The following is a 16,219-nucleotide window of genomic DNA, read 5'->3' as shown; positions in this document are numbered from 1 at the left end:
TTGCGTTATCCCACAATCTGCGAGAAACCTTGCCATACTGTGCGTAGAATGACATTAAACTTACCGCGCAAGGATAGATTCATATTTTTTTTTTTGCGAGTGTTCACCGACGCGGCGCAACAGCTCGGTATTCCTCGGCACGAGGAAGGCGGACGTTAATCCCCGTCGCTGTAACTTTCAACGGCGGTAACTCATCCGATCAAAACCGTGAAACTTGGAGGAACGAGGCTTAGTCCTAATTTAAGGGTAGAAGTGAAAACCACCCCTGCCGGCGCTAATTTAAGGCCGGCACTGGCCGCTCATTTGTTTTAACCGCTCTCCCGCGGGAAAGTCTGTAGTGGAGAGAGAGCACGGTGTACGCAGGTTTGCGGAAACGGGAGAGAGAGAGAGAGAAAGAGAGAGCGACAAGGAGAAAGATGAAGGCTCAATAGAGAGAATCGGCGGCGAAGGGGGAGGGGTGAATCGGGGAGGTGGACGAAACGCGGTTTAGTTTAGTTGCAATTCGCGCCGTAGTGCGCCGGCTTTGAGTTTGCTTTTACATTTTCAAAATGCGCCGTGCGAGCATCAGCAGCCGATACTGTTTGATCGTCAGATCAGCAGTTTCGGGATTAGTAACGCTCTTTAAAAAAAAATAAAAATAAAAAAAAATAGAAAAATAAAACACAGTTTCACCGCAATTCGCGCAAAGTGGACAAGGGTGGAGATTCATTTTTTCCACGATATATTTATATCCGTGGATGGAGCTAATTTGTAAACAAATTCGGGGCAGCCGCTATCTTTTTATGTATGCCACAGAGAGAGAGAGAGATTTGATTTTTCAGAGATATTCCCATCTGGATGATTTACATATGTTAAAATATCTATCCGCGTGGTGCAATACAAACATCGATGGATTTCTACATTGGGAGCGTATAACAATAAATATCAGAAAAATAAAGAAAGTACACGACGCGAGTGATGCAGCGTCCGAATTTAAGCTCTTTAGGCTGCTTCGAGGTTTATCGAATTCTTCGATCTTTTCTCTTTTTTATTTCGCCGTTCCATCATCCCGCAACGCGTTCTTTTTTTCTCACTCGTCGAGATCACTTTAAAGCCGCTCTCGCCGGCGTCCCGGCAGCATCCACTTTTCTTCCTTTTTCCTGCATCTGGCCTGCGCGCGAGCCTGCTCCTTTTTTATTCGAACGAATCGCTCAGAATCACCCCGACGTAACGGAATTAACTCGCGATTTACCGATTTATTAGCACGCCGATCTTCCTTTCTTTTTAAGCATTTTACTCGTGTACTGCTATTTCCATCTTTTTTGCTTTAAGAACGTGTCAATTCAAGAGATATCGGGATCAAATCCAATTAAAGAAAACGGAAAATACTATCAAGTAATTTCAACGGCAATATACAAATAATTCTTTTATCAAAAGTAATTGTATATTGTGATTGAGATATGCTGTTCAATTTTACATCTAGAGTGTAATAAATTAAATATAGCTAATCAAAAAGTAAAAACTTCTAAAAATATATATGTATTTACCGTGCAAATATACGTACAGCATTTTAATTATCAAATGACTATAAGCGTAAAACAAATATACAAGGAATTATATAATAAATTCGAATCAAAAACAGTCAACAAAACATTCGTTTACCCGTAAATTTTTTTTCACGACTAATTATAATAATATATTTTGATGGAAAATAATTATCAGACAAGATACTAATAATTAACAGATGAAAGTTTACAGTTCTAATTTCTTTTATTATACCACGAATCCAATCTAATCTTACGTCAAATAAAACTCCAATGTAACACCATCGCATAGACGTTCGCACTTACCTCGAGAAACGTAAATCGGAACGGAAGATTGTGACACACGTGACGTCTATCTTCCGTTCATCATCACATTTGATCAGGAGAACTCTTTGTCCGCCGAATGTCCGTAGATAGAGTCCGCGACACTCTTTTTTAACGAACAAAACTCTCCGTGTTTCGTCTCTTTGACAGCGCGACCGCGACGACACTGAGGGCTCAAAAGCGCCAAAGGTGATTCGCGATCCTTGCGATCGCGTGAATCGCCGCCGGATCTGAATATCAAAGGCACTTGGTCCACTACGTGGACAGGCGTGAAAACCTGAATAACGGCTGGGGGTCCTCCGGAACCAGGTGGGGTCCGCACCGGTTGGTCTGGTTCCTTCCAAAAAACGGGGATCGCCCGTACGTCCACTGGGGGGCTAACTGAACTGCCATTATAAGGCATCCCCGCGAAATGCGGCATCCCTCGCGGTCCAGCGCCGCGTTCTCGCGAGAAAACGAGTTCTTTCCCTAAGCGAGATGCGACATCCCTTGCGTTTCTTTGTGGAGAAACGAGTCCGCGGTGGTCCACGATTTTAAAACTCGTTCCGCGATAGACGGTTGCTCGTTTATACCAAAAGGAAAGACCTCCTCTAACGGTAGCTTGAAATTGTTGAGGACGTTATGTTTCTCGTAAAATAGACGAAGACATTAACGACGTATCGCATTCATCCGACTTTAATCTCATTTGATCGATTGACGAGCACACTGGATTCTTTATCTCTATTCGCGTTCATGTATTACGAGAGGCATATGTTAACTTAAATACGCTTAAATTCAATCTGAAAAACGGAATATTTAATAATATACGCATCATAAAGATACCGTTTCGAAAATGTAATTTATAATAATTCGTTCGAACATTTCTCATTCGTCACAGTTTTCGATCAAATTGTATGGAAGAATTTAATTTGCGTTTCACGTGCATTAGTAATCTCGCAAGTTCTACATTACTAGAATGATGCTGCGTCATTTGAATACGAGAAAGAATATAATTCATCTCGAACTATATTCGCGTGAATCTCTCTCACACGGGGGGTCCACGAGAGAAAAACTTGTTTCGTTAAAGAGGCGACCGCTCTTCTCCCAACCGGTCCTGAAAACAAGATTATCTCTACGGAAGCTCCCAACCGTCTTTGAGATCTAGAATCTAACCGTTACGAAGATAATCGCTCTAGTTTTTTTGCGTTTTTAAGGCATGAAATAACGCGCGTACAAAAGAGACGAGTATCACAATGGTCCCTAGCTCAATAAGCTGATGTTATATTCTCGTATCATGGCGAAAATTGCGAATAAAATTCTTCGAACGGTCGTGAGGTAGCATTTACCGCGGTATCGAGATCGCGGGCAAAGTGCATCTTGGGTGTCGTAAACTCGATCGAGCGTACGCGCGCATCATTGCGAATGAAGGTGCTACACCTGGTCTTATCCGAGACAATAAAAAGGAACGACTTGCTGGCCGCGTAGTTATTGGATAGCGAGAGGTCAGCTCGCCGCAAATGGTTAATAAAGCCCGAAGAGAGCGTGAGATGCATGCGGGGAACGGTTAAGGTTGGCGTTAATGACGCCCGCATGCCCGCGCCTTCCCCGGAGATGTGAGCGCGGGTAGAAAAATAAATAGTGAGCACCCTCGCCAGCCCCGAATCTTTAGTACCCTTTTTCTCATTTTTCTCACTCCTTCACGTTTCTGCGTCAGCAAGGCTTTTTATACAAAATTTTCTATAAAATATTTACAATAATCTATAGATATTTATAATTATTTTTCTTATAAAATATTTGTAACAAATTTTTAGATACTGAAGTATCTAAAAATTTAGCTAAATATGGATTTGTGAAAATGATTTTGTTGAATCATCAATATAATTTTGTAGAATGCTTTAAACATGATGAACAAGACTGCAAAAGGTTTTGACATTTCAGCAATCAATTTGAGTGTCCGACGCAATTATTTTGATGGCCCAGAAACATTCTTCCCAGATTTGTATGTAACTAAATGTTTAAAGACTTTAGCAAAACCATTCTTTATACATATACAGATATTCTTTGTATTCTTGCGAGAAAACAAACATTTAAAAAAAATTAGTATAATTAAAAAAATTAAAGATAAAGTAGAAATCGATGGGAAAAATAACAAGATATAACGTCATACTTTAACCTTTACGTTAAGAAAGTCGAATATTTGATGGTTTATTAACATACATTTTATGAATTATTACACATTCTGCATAATATACAGAGAATAATTTAAGCATATAAATTCTCTTGCCTCATTCCTCGACCTATTACGCTTGATCTTCACTGACAGTTGGCAAATTGAGTGTTTACAACGTGTCGCAGTCCAACGTCAAAAAATTGTAAACTCATCGATGTTGACGTGAAACGGAAGACGAAGATATTGCGGAAGGAATCAGTCGATTGGAAATTATTCGGACAAGTACGAGAGCCCGTGGCTGAAAAGTTCGAAAATTGAAAATTTCTGCCGGGACGTTGTAATCGGCCGTTGCCTCCAATCGGATGAGGGTAACACTGATGGGTGGCGGCTGGTCGGGGGTTGGTTGAGGGATGGCGAACTGTCGAGTGGAACGGACGAACGCGCGAGCGAGTGAACAGCCATGAACGAAACTTGAGTGATTTATGTTAATTCGTGTTAAATTACTTTGTTTGGCAAATACACCCCGAGACATTTTTTAAAGTCGCCCACGCTGATGTGGAAAAATCAGGAGGGTAAAGACGAATTCATTTAGAATGTGCAAGATGTAATTTTCTGTGATTTACATGAGAGAATAATTATAGCTATCTTGTCAGAATTAATAATACACGGGGAAAAAGAAGGAGAGGAAGAAAGAATAATTCAAATCGTATCGCAGTATACTCAATGATGTGTTGTTTAAAAATTTTACGCACAAAATTGCGAAAACCACTCTCTAGTGGTGCGCCTCCGAGTACAAAGCAGTATTCCATATCGTGTAGTGTTCCATAATATCTGAAATTTTCAAATACGCTTTTCACACGGTGCACTTCGCGAACGACATCCTGAAAAGCGAAAGTTTTGCGTTGTTTGCGTTATTTTATGAACTTAGAATAATCACAGGACGAAAGAGAGAACGAGAGGAGCGTGTGGAAGTGGGTTTCCATAAATTTCGCGGCAATTTAAAATTACACCACTGGAACGAGAGAGAGAGAGAGAGAGAGAGAGAGAGAGAGAGAGGGGGGGGGAAGAGAGGGATTCGGAGATATATTCTCAGTGTCGGACGCATTCCGGATTTCCTCTATTAATATCAAAGTTTGGTCGTCCAAGATTTTGTTCTCTTTTCAGTTATGCCGGCGACATTCGTCCTCATTATTCCGCGCGCTCCGAAATTTACTGGGCGGGACTGGCTCTAAATTCGAGCGTCATGCATTCCTTGAATTACGAGTCCTTATAACACTCGCACTTTGCATTTACGAGCGCATATAATTACAAGTTAAGGTAACGCGTGGACGATGTTAGTCGTAAGTGTAACATTCCTTGAAATTGTGCAACGCAAAATTTATTGCCGCGGCCCAAAATTTTATAGAGTACATAAGTATGATTATTATTTTAAATAGCGTGGTGAAAATTATAATAGAAATGTACGCGTAAATATACACGAGCAATGAGCGATACTCGGCAAACGTATGCAAAATGTTTAAAATAACAATTTATGCATATCGCGTTACGTATATTCTGTTTTAGATACTTGTTGCACTTTTTCATCGTACCGTATCTTTGTTTCACTGACCGTGAACGGTGGTTTACTAATTTCCTATACGAAACAAGTCAGAGCGCTTGAAATCGATTACACATAAATTTCGCATAGTGCACAGCGTATGAATAGTGTAGATGTAGGTATGATTTCGACATTACGCAGTGCAGCGGCGGAATTAACATATCAAAAATATTTCGCGCAGAAAACAAACAATGCGAGCGCCGACATTTGTTGAAATTTGTTCGCATGACAGTCTGAATCTTGTTAAAATTAGTATGTGGGAACGTCGTCTCGCGCGCGCGCGCGCGCGCACACAGGGGGGCGCGCGTGAGAAAAAATAGGGGGTAGATTCCGCAAATATTTGTGCTTCTTCGTTTTAATTAAAATTCACGCGCGCGTAAATGCGAGCCGATCTGCCGATTTATAATTAACTTCTCTGTTTAGTGACGCACGTAATCGAAATATAATAAATGCGATATCGCGTAGATATCTTCGGCAGTAGAGGCGCGAATTAAGTTGCGTTCCTGTGTCAGAGCCCGGCATCCGATAGCCATCGGACGTCAGGCTTAATTACTAAGTAATTATCGCCGAGTAAGTATGGTGAGCGATGGTTGTCGAATTTTACATCCGCTCGCGTCTCGCAAGCCCGACGTCGAACGTATATAAATATCAAAACTGCGGTGTGGGGCATTCGCTTCGCCGCCCGGTCGCCCACCCACCCGCCGAGCTCCAACCACAAAGGGATATTATCGTAATGCGCATTATTAAAAGAAGCGCGGGAGGGGGACGAGTACTGAAAACTATCGCGTAATGTAACGCCGATAAAACAACGTACGAGTGCACAATAAACGTCCCCATGGCGGACTCGTGTTCACTTTGTATTTTGACGAGCGTACACGCGGTGTACCGACACGCGCACACGCGCGTGTACACACGCGGGAGAGCAACGGCGAGCGTGCGAGTACAAGAGCACGAGTAAGCGAGCACGCGCTTTCGCCCTCTGTGCCATTCGTAACGTCGGCGTAACGGTGTAACGCTATGCGAAACAACGCCGGGCCCGGCGTATTCTGCCCGTCGTCGTGTTGTAACTGCGCGTTGTAACGGGCACCGCAATATGATGAACGATGAATAATAAACGGCGCTGCCGATGAACAACAAAACGGTGCGAAGTGTACCGCGAATAATAATTGGCAACCCTTTGGCTGTGTGTGCCCCAGCGACGACGAGCGATCGACGCTACCTCCGGGGGGAGGGCGGAGGGGTGGGTGGCTGGGTGGATAGGTAGGCGGCGGGCGCGAAGGGTTGAACGCGGCCGGGGCGCGGCAAGAGCGTGAGACATTGATTGACGATTTTAGTGCGGGCCGATTTTCTCCGCCGGGGATTTAGATCCTGCCCCGAAATCGGACGCGTCCGGTAACGTATCTTCTTCTCCTCGGAATTAATGCCGCTTGCTGCGCTCAATCTGCGATCGAATGCCGACCAACGACGCTTATTTATGTACATATATAGACACCCCTCCCATACCTATGCACTTGGCCAGAAACTGCATGTCAGATATATATACAGTTTTTCTACTTTTACTCCGACAATGGCTAAAAAGAAATACTTGGGCTGAAATGTATAGGATAAATCCCGGTAATTGCCCGGTGCAGTAAAATGAATGTGATACAGATGTATTTTTCGTTAATTCGGAAAATTAATATTCATTACGAGGTCACTAAAAAGATAAAGCTACTCGTACGCTTTCACAGCTGTTTTTAAATAATCGATGATAATTATTAATCTCATCATTGAAAAATACCGCGGTGCCACACATTATCCCTCCCACGCTGCGTCAAAACAGCTCCAATTAATTTATTAGAGTGGAAAGATTCAAAAGGCGAAAAGTATTCATTGATCCCGCAGTCATCGAATTAATATCTATCGCATTCATTTAATATTTCGATGAAGAGGACACGCGATAAACATATGGTTTCCGTAGTCATTTTATTGCAACGCGAATTGTCGCGGCGTGACGAAACAAATGTTAGCGTCCAACTACTCGAGATTAGAAATAGTGAATGATTATTATTGAACTTTTCCGTTTTTTTAAATTGATATTATGTAGCCTATATAAAAGATAGAATTCTCAAGTTTTTTTTTACTTTTCAATAATTATGATTTTTATGCTGATGAAATATTTGATTTTTAATCAAATTCTTTTCATAGTAATTTATTCGTTCGATCCTTTTAGTGAGCGAGAAACATCGGTATTTCTAATGTTGAACTTACTAAATTAAAAAAAAAGGAAGCAAATTCTCTTTTACGACAATCGCGTTCTCTAGTTCTGCGTCCGCTCTCTCTCTCTCTCTCTCTCTCTCTCTCTCTCTCTCTCTCTCTCTCTCTCTCTCTCTCTCTCTCTCTCTCTCTCTCTCTCTGGACGCCCATCTCCCTCGCGAAACTTTTCTTCGTCGGACTGTCGAAGATGTCAGATTCCCTCGTCTCGAGAACTGCGGCGGCAACCCTCGAAGCGCAGGGTACACGCGGGTGGAAACGAGAGAAAGGTCGGTGCGGCGAGTACGATGCAGTGAAAGAAAGACGGACGAATAGCGGAATAGACACGTAAAGCGAAGAGAGAAAGCGAGAGAGACAGAGGTAACACACGGTCGGCGAACCAATCGCATGCTGCGCCTGACAACCAGCCTGACTACTATACCGCACCATTGCGACCATTTGAGTTTCCTACCACGGTCTCTGTCTCCGTCCCTCTTTCCCGTCCACCCTCTCTCGTTCTCCGGCTCTCCACTATCGTGCCTCTATCTATCTATGTAGTCCGTTCTCGCTCGAGCTTTTCGTTTCCCTCTTCGTCTCTTCCGTGCGCTTCCTCCCTGTATCCCCGCTTCCGCCGCACACCCCTTTCTCGCTCACTCATGCTCTTCGTTCCTATATCTATCTTTCTGTCTCTCGTATTCTCGTGTTCACCTTTCCCCTTTCCTCGTCTCGCCCGCGCGCCACCCCGCGCACCGTCTCGCTCGCACCTCCATCGAACCGGCGGAGCACCGGCCGATTTTGCATTTAAATTTGGTAAATTTGCCGGAGTTGGCAAATGAGCTGCGGGCATGGTGTCTAATACTCGCGCACGAGCACGGCCGCCGATACACTGCGTCTAATGCCTCTGGAGAGGGTACGTGCGTACAGTCCTCCGCGAAAATCCTCTCGCTAATGATTGCGATATTGCTTTTCCGAGATTGCTCCGTCGTCATCTCAAAAAAGTGGCGATGTCGTCATTAAGTGTCTTAAATAATTAACGCAAAGTTCAAGCCAACTGTCTGCGAACGCTTGGACACATTGAAGGCAAACAGAAATATCCTGATCGATCCGATAATTCTATCTTACGTTCAATCTCTCGATACACTATTAAATTCGTAATGATGAATTACACCTAATTTGAGTCATTCATCGTTGTTATAGGTTGTCATTGCCCCCCCCCCCCCACTCGACATATGTCATTAATTTAACTAGAAAAAGTGAGACAACTTAAGAAAGTTACGTGATATTAAATTTGACTAGAATTTTATTTATTATTTACTAAGTGCATACCGTTAACACGAATGTTATTCACTTTGAAACTTTGCGGTAAAATAATAAATTTCAACACACATGAAAGTTAAAAACAAAATGTTATTTAACTTGAGAAATCGGTTTAAACGCGATCCTTACATATTTAGCAGTGTATTGTTTTAATTAACGGCAGTGCTAATACCATGACCAATAGAAAAAGTAGAATAATAAATAGAATAGATCTATCTGTCGAATCCGATGCAAATCTTCCTCGAATATCGCATTCGGCTGCTTCGTTTGTGCACTATTGATAATGCACGTAATAAACTCCACAGAATTAGCGTTCAGATAAATTAAAACTCGCCCCTGCAATAGATATCAGACGTTTATACGTCGTCTAGCGTTTAAATCTTCAAACGACAGTCACAAAGTTACGTCGAAATAATATCAAAAAGCATAGATCGGTCGAGAAAACACTCGTCGGGAATTGCACGCGTTAACAAGTCGCTTTCATAAAATATTGTCGAATAAAAAGTTACATGCGCGCGCGCGCGCGCGCGCACGAACGTGCGTGGCGGGACCGGCGAAAACAGTTTCATTCATGGATTCGGCGCATTTTTTTGCTCTTCTTGCGCGCAATAAATCAATCGGCGATAAGCTGATAAATTCTGTACACGCGCATCGGCCGGCGCGACGGAGGCGGCAGAGCCCGAATTTTGCGCGGGACTGTACGCACCTACACGTGGGAAATAGTGCATAGGAAATGCAAACGTGTAGCGGAGAACTTCGGACAGCAACCCTCTAATTTTAGCCTGCAGAGGGCAGCACCCCGTCATGCTTGTACGTGTCTGTCCGTGTTGTAAAGTTGCGTACCATCCCCCATCGTACAGTCCTCTTTCCAAATTCAACCGGAACAACGCCCGAAAACCGGAAACGTCGTTTCACGGCCGTGGACGAAACGACCATGTTTCGTCAGCCCCGGCGTGTGTCTCTCTGTTGAGATCGTCAGTCCGCAATCCACAGTTATCAAGAAAATCAGGTTCCATTGGGAGAGAGGTACGCGTCTTCTGGAACAAAAAAAAAAATCGTCGAGTTAGACGCAACAGCGATCGAAGAGTGAATGTCGAATAGGCACGGTTCGACGAAGGCGATCCCGATACGCGGGGACGTCCTTCTTTTCAAGATGTCCCTTGATTATTTAACTTGGAGATTTAATTGTTTTACGCGCGTCCGCATTACGGCAGAGCCGCGCCGCGCATAAAATATTTTTTGAAAAAGCGGATGATACGTACTACGTAGGAAAGGTTCGTAGCCACGGGAAAAAATGCGCCACGGTATTAAAATTTCACTATCGTATTACCCGCTATGCGCTGGCCGACGTCACGAAACGTTGCATTAATCCACGGACGTCTGTCCAACGTTTCAATGAGAGCGAAGAAAAGGGAGCGCTAAATTGGGATACACGGGCGCGGATAGGGGGGTAAAGCGAGAGAGAGAGGAGGTGGAGGCAAAGAGAAGCCGCTATAAAAAGACCGTCTAGATTCGCTTTAGCGAGTTTTCCAGGTAACTTTCTATCGTTGCCTGGCGGTACAACGGCCGTCCGCTAATTAGTTCTGCGCGCGCGTTACACATAAAAATAGAGACAAATTCGGAAGACGCGGTTTCGACAAGTCTCATATGTAATATTAGTAGCTTTGAATTTTCTAAATCATCTTTAGTTATTTTTTTTTCATCGCGGGGGAACAGATATTGTTAATTTCAAAATCGAAATGTTATACGATCTCAGTTTCTTTCAAAAATCGTGTCGATGAAAACTTTCTTATTTCACGCACCGTTACCCTCGCGACAGATCTGATTACTAACAGTCTCAGATGAGTAGTTTCTTAAATAGCTCATAAGATGTGGACTGATCGCGAGTCGTAAGCGTCTATCCGATTGGAAACCAGAAACCGAAGGACGGGGACGGCATGTGGGCGCCGAGGGCGTCCCCGCGGCGATCTCGCGCTCTTGTTTCTAGGAGAAGGTATCATCATTTTTGCCGTTCCGCCGAGTCTCGAACAGCGACGCGGCACGTAACGTAACGCGACGTAACGTAATACGGAGAAATAATAGGTTGATGAGGGGTGGAGTTGGGGGGTGGGGGAGGGGGTGGTGGCCGCGCGAGAGAGAACGAAAGGACGGGGATGAGGGCGCGCGAGTGAGGCGCCTACGGGGAGACAAGGGGGGTTTCGGTGAAGGCAGAACGGGGGCCTGGGGGTGCCGGCGTCCTGTTCATTATGCAACGACGCGACTGCACGTCCCCCCGCGCGCGCGCCACTCTCTTCCACTCCACTTCATCCCCCGGCGACGCCCCCTCGCTCCCCTCTCTCCCGCGTCCCACCCTCCGGAACAACGAGCCACGGTTCTCCGGTGCAGCCGGAGAACGGGCGCAAAGTACAATCGGGAGGCCCCGCGGTTAATGAGTCGGCCGAACAAAGCGAAAAACCGTCCATTAAATAATGCGCGATGCAACGTCGGCGCAGCCGCGAGACGCGAAATGCACACGGAAAAGGGAGACGCTTTTTTCGAAATTTCGAGAGCCGCGTGTGTCGCGCGCGAGCCTCTCTCTCACCGGCCTCTGCTTTCTTTGTGGCCGCATATTTTTTTTTTTCACCTCACCTCACCTCACCTCATCTCCTCCTCTTTCCTTCCTTTCCCTTCAAGTAATCCGAAGAGCGACGCCGCGACGGGAGCGTTACTATCTCTCGTGAGGTAAATCTCGAAAAATTGATTGCCGGATACAATACGCGCCGGCCGATCGTTGGATGCGACGATCGATACGTATCGAAAGCGCGGAAACCGCGGTTCGCGGCGATCGCGGCGCACATGACAGTCGCATTTAATATCGCTTTTAATCTTCGGCATTTTTAATGCTACATAGCCACGGACCATTTATCCCGGCGAACGGTGCAATCGCGATCGCAAGAGACAGGACATATAATTAAATGCGAAAGTTTGTTAGAACTACGCGCGGCGTTGTTACTCACTTGTCCCGTTCCCTGATAATTACTGCGATGCATTTATTCGCGTTCTCTCTGCAGCCGGGCTTGCTAGCTGGTTATGCTTTTGTAAACCCTTTGAGTGGTTTCTCCGAGGAACAGTGGCTCTGTATGTTCCGCCGCATTGTTGCCCTTTTAAGCTCTAAGGATTTCTAATGCGTCGCGCGACAGTGCTCCACTAGCACGCCGAAATGCATATATCCAAGTAATTGCTCGTGATTAAACTGTGTTATTAGGATAATTGGCGATGCTATTGCGTGTATGTAGAAAACTGCGGCGCTTACTCTTCGAGCCAAGAAGGTAGTGATATAAACTATTTTTATTAAATAACAGTTTTACGCTTTCACTCGTTGCTTTAAAAGTTCTCGCGTCATATCGATACACATTTTTCTACTTGTTTAGTTCTTTTTCCTCAAGACTAATCGAACACTAAATGTAACTTGATCTTTCGTTTTTATAAAAATACTCTTTTTTCCATCTTTTACATAATTGAACATTAACGTTAAATGTTACAAATGTTGCGCGAGTGCGACTGTCGGTCTTTATAAAAAAAAATCTCTTGATAGTGGTTTCAAAGCATTTTTATCATTTAAATTTGATTCTTTATCTAACGCACATTTTAAAAATCAATGAAGTATAGAACGTTGTTACAAGTACAGTCGCAAAATAAGTAAGGAATATTCCTCGCGCGGGTCAAGCTACACGTTACGATCCCCTGGCATGGGCAAACCCTTACGCGCCATAGGGCTGACGCACCCTAGAACGTGATCTAAACTTTCATCTGCATTTTCATCTAAACTTTCATCTAACCTCCCCTATGCGTCTAATCGCGTCACCCCACCACCACTATATCCTACGAAAGGGCTAGGAAAGGAGTCGGAGTGGGGCTCGTCGAAGTATGGTGGGGATCCAACACTGACGCATTTGCAAAGGGATAAGTGTACGTACATGGATACATAGTGGGGGTAACAACCCTTGATAAAACGTAGGTCTCGAAGGGAAGACGGCAGTTTTCGTAAAAGAGTATTAAGAAGAATCATTCTGAATATGTCTTGCGGGATTATCTTATGATTTTTTTCTCTCGATTCTCGCGATAAAAATTCTCTGACTTTGGAATTTACAGTGTCGTCAGAATCTTCTTAAGCAATCGATGCAAATAAAGTGTTTTGAATAAAGCTGATATATCTGAATAAATAAAGTTCATTCATTCGACATTTTCATGTCTTTTACATCGCAATGAAAAATATATCTCGACTCTATATTTATTGCCATAATTGACGTAAAGAAACAAGCTCGTAGCAAGAATGTTTTAACATTTTAAAAATATCGATAATAGAATCTTGATACTCGATCAATTACGATCTGGTACGTCGATAAGATATGACGAGATTAACTATCACTTCCAGTGTGATATCGGATTTGCATGTAAAAAGACGAGGAAAATTCGCAATCGACTTCCTCAGTCGGAAGTCCAGCGTATTTGCTCAGCGTGCCGAGAGCAGATAATCCTTTTATTACTCCTGACATCGGGAGAACCGGTCAACCCGAGATCGCCGGTCACCGGAGATCTGCATTTCTACTTTAGAGAAAGAGAGAGCGAAGGAAAAGGGCAGAATGCGCTATCCGGTGACAGGAGAAATAAAAATTCATGCCCTCCCGACGTGCGGTAGGTTCGCCGATCCAACCGGCTAAACCGACGTCACTGTCGTCGTCGTCGTCGTCTCTGAAAATTCCTTTTTTTTCAACCGCGCGGTTAAAATGCAAATTAAGTCGACGTGCTTAAGAATGTGAGATTATTAAGGGAGACTGCCGACTTGCCGCCCCCGCGGGTACTACGCGCGGGTCGCGAAAACATTTCCTCGCTCTATCTTCCTCCTTTTTTTCCCTCCTCCCTCTCACCCCCCGCGCCATGCATTATAAAACACATATTACTCCCGCGGCTTGCTTCCGCGTCATATTCTTCCGTCTGCCCCTCCAGGGAAACGACAGGACGTCGGCTACTTGAGACTGCAGGCAATAAACGACTTTGGACGCGCTCTTCCTCTCTCTCTCTCTTTTTCTCTTAAAAAAAATAAATAAAAAAGACCATCAGAGTTGGAGAATTGAGTTCGTAGTCATTTTCCTCTGTGTCTCTCTTTCTCTCTCTCTTTCTCCGAGTTCCTCGAAAATTAACTTCATACAATCCATCCTGTTCAATGCTTAATTATTTTCTTGTATTATAAAAATATATTTTCATTTTTCTCTAATCGTACACATAGTCACGTCAAGAATCGCGGCATCAGTCGTGTTTACAATTGAAACGTATTACAGTAATTCTATTTTATCTACGGCACACGATTGAAAGATATTTGATCAGCGGATGTTTTTTTTTTGTCATTTTATGTGTGGTTCGGTTATTGTAGTATTTATATATATGTATATAAAAGATATTTTTCAACGCGCGTTTCACGATATCAAATGCGATACCGATCGGTGAAAATGAATTTTAAGAGTTTGCAGCCGAAATAAAAACATAAATCTGAATATATTCCAATTTGACATTGAGGGTCGAAAGGGGTTGAAGGTATCGCTGTTACATGCTCGTTTCAAGCGAGCGTTGTCAGATATCTCCCATTATCTACAAATATAGTTGATTAAGGGGCATCGATGCGTTAATGTTAATATCTACGTCTGCACAGCAGCAGCAGCAGCAGCAGCAGCAGCAGCAGCAACAGCAGCAGCAGCGCCGAAATTACACGTACAAAGCGCACTTCCGGCATTATCCCCGGCATAAGCGCCATGACGAAACGTAGGCGTATAAATTTTCCCCATAAGTATACGGGCGGCAATTCGTTTCCCATCGCGCTAACGTATGGGGAGACACGCGCTGTAACTCAGTTACAACACAAATTCGTCAATGGCGCAAACAGAATGTACAACAAGCTTGTCGTACCGTTAAATCGATACAACAATTTCGCCGGTTCGCTCCACACTCGTTAGACGTGTTCCTCGGGTAAGAGGGCGCCACGCAACTATCCGCGCGCGGATACGATCCGCATGGTCACCCCTCGCGCGCGTTGTAACGAGCAAGACTCTCTCTCCGCGTTCTCTCGAGAGGCAATCGATTTCGATGAAACAGCTGTCTCGTATACGCCGGCATTCGATCCGAACGGTCGACAGTAGCTGCGCAAAGTAAAGCGTGGAAAGAAAAGCCGCGGAGGAAAAAGCAGGAATTTAATTGATGTCGGCGGCCGTCTCCGGCGTGAAATCCGCGAAGCCGATCAACGGCGGGACCTTGATCCAATCAAGACGCGGTATTTATTTTTGCGTTCGTTTAAAAACGTGTTAAAACGCAAAAAAGCAAACGGCCATGGCGCTGCTGCTGGACCGGCGAGAGGGGTTGAAGGAAGCAGAAACGCCGGAGTCGCGCTTGGTGGCGGAAGAGGACGAGGCGGAAGAGGGCGAGAAGGAGCGCGACTGCTGGCGTGGGGGAATATATACGTCGAGGGAGAGCGCAGCGAGGGGTGGCATCGGTCCGAGGGCCCGAAGGGCGAGGGGAGGCGTGCGTGAGCCGGCGAGGTGGAGGACGGGGGCGGGGGATGAAAATGCAAAAAGGCGCCGGGGGCCTCGCTCAATACCGGAGCGGCGGCGCAAGCGCTTTCATTTTGTTTTTCGTACGTCGCCGCGCGTCGCCCGCTCGTTTTTCCAAGATGGCCGCGTCGCGCGCGCCCGCCGATGCATAACGTCGGTAACCCGGGCCCCTCGAGAGGGCCGACAACTACCTTGCCGGTCGGGGAAGGAATGCGACCAGCACCCTCCGCTGCGTGGCGCGTCGGTCGTTCTTTCTCTAAGGGGTTGCTCGGAGACTTCGATACTGGTGCGCGAGGCCAGCGAGATGCTTCGATGCCGGAAACCGCGATCCACCTTTAAGACAAACATTTTTTTTTTTTATTTCAACTTATATCATTATAACGCGTATAATTCAATTCAATTTAAACTGTAAATTATATTACGTATTGATATTTTTTTTCTTCGGATAAAAAAGTTGAAATGATTTTTAATAATAATTCTATATATGCCGAACGTTCTA

The 16,219-nt window shown here is 44.7% G+C and overlaps 1 long non-coding RNA gene across 1 annotated transcript in view; it reads right to left on the bottom strand.

Annotated features, from left to right (window-relative positions):
* Positions 1-3,993: 3,993 nt before the first annotated feature.
* The window catches only part of LOC105195824, a 48,165-nt gene continuing 35,939 nt past the window's right edge, over positions 3,994-16,219 (bottom strand). The window contains exons 2-3 of the long non-coding RNA XR_005574564.1: positions 15,912-16,053; positions 3,994-10,179 (exon numbers count right to left, since the gene is read on the bottom strand). This is a non-coding gene — a long non-coding RNA (uncharacterized LOC105195824). The remainder of the gene's footprint in view (positions 10,180-15,911; positions 16,054-16,219) is intronic.

The sequence above is a fragment of the Solenopsis invicta genome, chromosome 4 (genome assembly GCF_016802725.1).
Source record: "Solenopsis invicta isolate M01_SB chromosome 4, UNIL_Sinv_3.0, whole genome shotgun sequence".
Lineage (NCBI taxonomy): Eukaryota > Metazoa > Arthropoda > Insecta > Hymenoptera > Formicidae > Solenopsis > Solenopsis invicta.
Note: the sequence above shows the minus strand (reverse complement) of the source record. Positions and strands in the feature narration are given on the sequence as shown.